The following is a 5,955-nucleotide window of genomic DNA, read 5'->3' as shown; positions in this document are numbered from 1 at the left end:
GCACTTAGGATTAGATTTTGAAGTCCAGACTTCTTGGTCTGAGCTTCAACAGACGCAAGTCATTTGCTAGAGACCAGAAAATTCTTGTAACACTTCTTTGTCTCTAATTTACACTTTTTCTGAATTATTAAAAAAGAAATCTTATATTTTTCTATTTAAGACTGTCATCCATGATTTTCCTATTTTGGAGAGAGCACTTGAGGCCCAGTAGGTAAGTTTAAAACATCAAGATGCACTGACAATCTAACTTCCAAATGGAATGCTTATGGAATTGTCACCTTTGCAAGCAGAGGTGAAATAAAGCTCATCCAGTACTGAACTAAACTTGAAATTCCATCCCTAGAAAAACAATCTGTAGCTTACACTTCCCTTGACTTGTGTCTGGTACACCCATTAAGCTCCCATTAGTTATTAGATAGTAAAGGAACTTAAGAGTGATTTCTCTTTTTTTTTTCTTTTCTTAAATTTATTTTTAATTATGCTATCATCACAATTATCCCAAATTAACGAAATTTATATTTTTGAAAATTATATTTTTCTATTCTATATTGTTAATTGATCAGACTTTTTAGTTACTGTTTATTTTTTTTTTCTCACTACTAATGTAAACCTAGGTTATAAAGAGAGAAGGAAATATAGATAAAGTTTTGCTTTTATCTTGCTATGAAGCATGCGGGTGTGAAATGTAGTCTTGTAGTCTAGTAGCACTGTAGAATGCTTCTAGGTTGATTTTAATATCCAACAACTTCAGTGGACAGAATTTGTCTCCTCACACTGATAGTATGAATTTGGTACCATATATATATATGTGTGTGTGTGTGTGTGTCTGTGTGTGTGTATGCACATTTCAAACTTCACAAAGGTGAAGGGATAATTTTGTGAATTGCCATTTTAGATACAAGCTAAAACTGTACCTCCCAATCAGCATAAAGCAGATGGAAACAACTGAGAATATATATTTTTCATGAAATATCTGAATCCAGGATTTAATCAGAGAGATGGTCTCATATATTAAAGAAAAACAGTTTATATGTTAGCAGAGAATGTTGTCTTTGGAAGAGTTAGGAACAATAAGTTTGAGCAAAGAAAAATATTTTGTACCAAAGAAGACACCTGAAACAGAGCCCCTGTATGACCTGTGGTGTATATGAAATGGTGTTATTCCAGCATGAATCTCTGCTTTCACTACAGCATAAGTAAGCATTAGTGTTTCTTATCTTTGGCATGTTCTGGAAGATGGGAGAAACCACAACATTCATCCCAGGAATGCACTGTTGGTGACACACCGATGCTCCAGATCCAGCCAAGCCACTTCATGAAAGGCAAAAGGCTGTGCCAGTCAGGCTGCATTTTGAATTCTTGCTGTATCTGAGCAGGGAGTGATGGATGAGCTGTGTGCAAGAAATGGCATAAACACCTCTTAAAAAACCACAGCTGCACTTACATCAGTCCTAAAAGGGGGAAAAATCATGAAAAACTGAAGAAAAATTGATTCATTTATATTTACAGAGGAAACACTTAATTTTCAAGCACATATAGAATACTAAGGCGAAGTACAAAGTAGTTGGCATCCCTCTTTATTTTTGCAATATTGCTGAAGTATTTCAATGTCTCTTTCTCGTTATTCCTGTTGTGAATGTATTTTTATTTGGATTTCCATGGAGCAGTGAAACTGGGATCAGGGTTCTTTTCTTCTTACAGAAGAATGTTTTTGTACTAAAGCTTTTACACTCTAAGAGCCCAATCTTACAATTGGTAATACACAGACAAAGAGATGTAGCTGCCGAGGATAGTAAAACAATCTCAAATATCATGTTTTTTTAAGTGACACCCATGAAATTTCATTGCCTGAAGCATAATTGCAAGTTGCAGCCATCATTATTCCACACTTTCTATTTCACTAGCTAGGAATACAAATGTTTTTAACAAGACAAATAGCAACTGGGATCATTTTCTCACAGATGTGATGGATTCTTGAATGCACTCTTAAAAGCTGCTATACCTCCTGAAAGCTGCTGTTTACAGGTTTTGGACCTCATCTCAGTAGATGAATTTCTATTGCCTGATTTTTGCAATCATGCTAATCAACAGTGGTGATATCTGACTTTAAGATATACACATCTGTCTACCAAAAGAAGAAATGAAAGGAGAAATGGCAATTTCAGAGTTTAATTCATTATATTATATATAATGATACATAATTATATATAATTATTAATTAATATATAATATTAATTTAGAATTATTAATTAATATATATTTATTATTAAATATAATATAAATATTATATATATTATATAATTCAATACATTCATATGTATTTCTAAATATTTGGAAGCATCATTTTGAAAACTATGAGACAAAATAAAAAAATCTTTTGATATTTTTAAAATTTAGTGGTTCTTGTCAATGAGTTGGTGTCAGAGAATAAAATACATTTTTAATATGCATTTCTAATTGCCCAAGATACTTGGACCATCAAACAACAAAATAATAACATAGAAATTCCCTCACAATATTCCTGTATTATTAGTATTTTGGTCCCTGGGATTGGATTGCCATAGGAAAGCTCATGCACTTCTGCCTCTGGATCAAAGCAGGTTTCTGACAACATGACTGGCTTATGCTGACCTCCTCTGGGTTGCTGCTGCCTGCTCTAGGCTAAAGAAATCAATAATGATTCTGAGTTATTTTTTCCATTAAACAATCCTGCAACTATAGTCCCTTCCCACTGATTATCATCAGAATCCCATTCAAAGCTGCAGGAAACCCAAGGAGAAACATAAAGTATCTCAGAGGAGAATGCTGAAGGATGGATAAAATGCCCATTTAACTTTCTTTTCAGGATGTTCATATTTATGAACTCTGATTGTTTCTTGAGAACAGTTGGTCCACCTGTGTCTCACACATTGAGAGGGCAATAAAGAGAATTAGTAATTATTATCATGTTTTTCTTCTTTCTATCACTCTTTATTGGGTTATTTTTACACACTCAGGTATTTCTATAGGTGCAGCTAAAGAAAAATGGGTTGCCTTAATACTCATACAGTCAATGTTCTGAATATCTCACACTTGAAATGCTTATTTTTAGTAAAAAACTTACCTGAAGTTGTCTTATTTTGCAGATGAAATATAGCTCTTGGATGAGTTTCTTCTGTGGAACATTTTGTTTACTTAGTTTGAATTCTTTGTTTTTTAACCTGCTTGTTTCTGTACCAGGAACTGAGGTACACCCACCCACACCCAAACATACATGAACTCCACAGAGACAGAGGCTTTCATTTTATGTGCAGAAACATCCATCTCACCAGTTGTGAAAAGGAAGGGAACTCTCTCAGGAGTTCATTCCAAATGCAATGTCAAGTTTACAATAAACAGAATAATTGCACTGTTTACAGGATTTATTTTATTACTATCCTTGTGATTGCTGCAATTGTAAATAAATCTGCTCCTTGCCACAAATTTATTTTGTTTTTCAGAAAGAAGGACCGATTTGCTTCCTTTGTCTGCAATTATAATAATGAACAATATATATTTGTATTTAGTTTTCTTTAGCCAGTGTAAGCCAGACAGCCAGGCAGCTGTTGATTTTAAAGGATTATCACAGAACAAGTTCACTTAGCTTTAGATAGTAATTTATCATTTGTGGCAAAATCTGATTGTGTTTTTAAAACAGTTGCATTTTTTAAATGGCAACTCCAAAGTATAAACAATATCTGAAAAATGATATACTCTTGCATGAGAAAGAGCACTGATTCATGGTGTTCACATCTGAACATGCAGTGAAGCTGTCAAGATAACCTCATACTCACATCAGCCATATAGCAATTCAACACAAAAGACCAAAATGTGCTGGCAAAAAAGCAAATTTTCTCCTGTAACTTCTGATTGCCTTGACTTAGAAAGATTGGTTTTGCACCATCTCTTCCCCCCAAAACTGGAGGGAAGATTAAGGCTGTGTAGTCCAAAACTGAAGGATCTCCCCAGGACCCTTTGTGGCTTTTGGATAACAGTAATGTAATATTATTTTTTAAAGAATCTGACTGACATTTGAGTTAACCTGTATGCAAATGGACCACTACTGTAGGCAGATGTACAATCTACCAAATTAACTGATATACCATGCTCGTTTTGGGGTCAGTTCCTTAGGTAGCGGTTGCTCAGGAGGGATTTATTGCTTCATCCCATAGCATCAGCATTGCATGGTAGGACTGAAAAACTGTCTCAGTGCAGGACAGCCCATCAGAGCAGAAAGTCAGCTGCAGCCTGCTCACCTCTGTCAACAGAGGGACAACAAAGAAATGTTCCTGTCTTGTGCCAGGCCTGGCCACACTTTTGACTTCCTCCTAATACCTTTAGCAATTAATGTATCCTGAAGCAGTGTGAGAATTTTTAAGTACGGAACAGGGGAAAAAGCCTCAGATCAGTTCATTGGAAACACCCAAACACCCATGTCATGGCAGTGATATGTCCAAGCTGAAAAATAAATTAAAAAGAAAGGATAGGGAAGATTGCATTAGTTTCAAGATGCAGACAGATGCATTTTATCTCAATTTATGTAAAGATTAGAGATTCTGAGTTTCTTTCCCCAGAGGACATTTTTTACTTGAAAAATTAATAGAGATCACATGCTCATTTTAATTAAACTCCTGAGAAATTTAAAACTCTTCAAAGATTTTCATTAATATTTTTTAATTTGGGCCAAAAATATTTTATATTTTTACTTTATCAGTCCATAAGAAACTAGAATCTTGCTGGAAGCTAGTTGGACATGACATTAAGGGTTTTAAAATGGTATATTTCTAGTCATAAAATGGATATGAGTGTAAAATGTCGGAAAAACTCAAAAAAGGTAGCTAGATATTTTATATTTTAAATGGAAATTACTGAATATACAGAATGCCATTATTGTTTTTAATAATTGATCTCTCTTGTGCACAGAAAATGTGAGCCATGTTCTTCTTCTGCCACATGTACATATTCATCAATCCATGTGTCTCAAGGAGTTATAAGTATTAGTCACCACTTTCTTCTGAAAAACCTTTACAAACAAACAATTTGGTTTTTCACTGTTAGATAATGGGTAAATCCTGTGGCATTTTACTAGTATGCAACACAGGACATCATTAGCAGAGGAAAAGAGTCAGCAATAAAATCAACTGGACATTAAGCTCATTCACAAAACTTAAGTCCCTGTTGAGTGTAGTGTTAAACATGCTTGATTGTTTCATTCACTAGTACAGCCATTGATGGGGTCCCAGAACCCCAGTTAAGTTTTTATAAGGCTTTTCACTAGAGAACTTCACTAGAGAACATAATTGTTATTTCCACATACCTACATTCAATTTTCAGGGATTACTTTTAAGTGTGAATTCTTAGGTATTTCTTCCAGCTGCCTCCTGTCAACCCATAATCCCATATACTGAGTTCAGTCCCTGCAGGGCAAGCACTTGATCCTAGGGTCAAAGGTCCTTTAGCTCTTGACTAATGCACCTCATTAGAAGAGGAAAGCAGAATGTCTCCAGTAATTCAAATGTCATGAGAAGTAACAGAACTATGTATTTTTAATTGTGTTCAACAGGATTGTTTTATTTTAGACACAATGAAAAAAAGGAAAGCTGAAGGTTTCCCATTTGTAACCACTGGAAACATTGTCTAATTTGTTGTGCATCCATGTGTGGCACAGAGTGTGCAACTAAACTGGAAGGAAATTAATTACCAGTTCAATCATGTGCAGTAACCTTTTTTGTTGTGGTAGGAGGCTGGTCATTAATTCATAACTATTCATTACTCAAGTATTTGGACTAAAATGAATATATCAGTTAAATGAAATGCTGCTTTTCTTAGTACTTTATGTATACTAGATATGTTAGGTAATGGTTTTATCCTGTGCTGAAAAAATAATCACCTCATAAAAAGCAGGTTTTGATTAAGCAATGAAACTGAAATTTAAGT

The sequence above is a fragment of the Agelaius phoeniceus genome, chromosome 5, assembly GCF_051311805.1.
Source record: "Agelaius phoeniceus isolate bAgePho1 chromosome 5, bAgePho1.hap1, whole genome shotgun sequence".
Taxonomy (NCBI): Eukaryota; Metazoa; Chordata; class Aves; order Passeriformes; family Icteridae; genus Agelaius; species Agelaius phoeniceus.
This window is presented reverse-complemented; position numbering follows the sequence as displayed.